The sequence below is a fragment of the Myotis davidii genome, unplaced genomic scaffold (assembly GCF_000327345.1).
Source record: "Myotis davidii unplaced genomic scaffold, ASM32734v1 scaffold936, whole genome shotgun sequence".
Taxonomy (NCBI): domain Eukaryota; kingdom Metazoa; phylum Chordata; class Mammalia; order Chiroptera; family Vespertilionidae; genus Myotis; species Myotis davidii.
In genome coordinates this window covers 52,261-52,910 of record NW_006287077.1, presented here as the reverse complement: position 1 = coordinate 52,910, position 650 = coordinate 52,261, and the positions used below count along the sequence as shown (strand labels likewise).

Below are 650 nucleotides of genomic sequence, written 5' to 3'. Positions count from 1 at the left end.
CCTGGCCCGCCCCCCCGCCGTGTCTGCGTGGCCCACACCCCGTAAACCAGAGTCCGACACCGCACCATTCTCGCTTATCCCAGCACACAGTCTGGCTACATTTCCATTCTCTGAAAGAGCTTGCACTGAAATATTAATAAATAATGAAACTCTGGGGATTCCAAAGAGGCTGGCTGTCTGAGGGCCCCAGGTCCCAGGAAGGGGCGCGGTCAGAGCTCAGGCAGTGCAGGAGCCGTCCCCCCCGAGATCCCATGGGCGCGGCCCCTGCAACCCCCAGCCCCCTGGTTCAGTGTGCAGCTGGAGGCTCCTACAGCCCTCCCTGGATGCCTAGGGGAGCACGTGTGTGCAAAGCCCGTGAGCAGGAGTGTTTGCCAGACTGGGTGGCTCGTCTCTGCCAATCCTAGCAGGTGACTGGAGGGGTCCCCCGTGACCAGACGGGCGGCAGGGCCCTGCTCTGTCCCCACAGTGTCCGGTAGCGGGAGCCTGCGGGTCCTCTGCTCGCCCGGGTGTGGGGGGCGCCCTTGTCCCCACTCTGCCTCCCCGTGTCCAGCCGGGTTTGCTGAGGCCTCCGTGAGCTGTAGACCCGGACACGGGGCACACTCAGCTGGGGTCCCCCCCCCCCACCCCCCGGCCCTCCCGCTGTCACCCCA

The 650-nt window shown here is 66.0% G+C and overlaps 1 protein-coding gene across 1 annotated transcript in view; it reads left to right on the top strand.

The window, feature by feature from the left end:
- The window catches only part of ZNF606 (zinc finger protein 606), a 16,441-nt gene that overhangs the window by 3,780 nt on the left and 12,011 nt on the right, over positions 1–650 (top strand). The gene's annotated exons all lie outside the window — the stretch shown is intronic.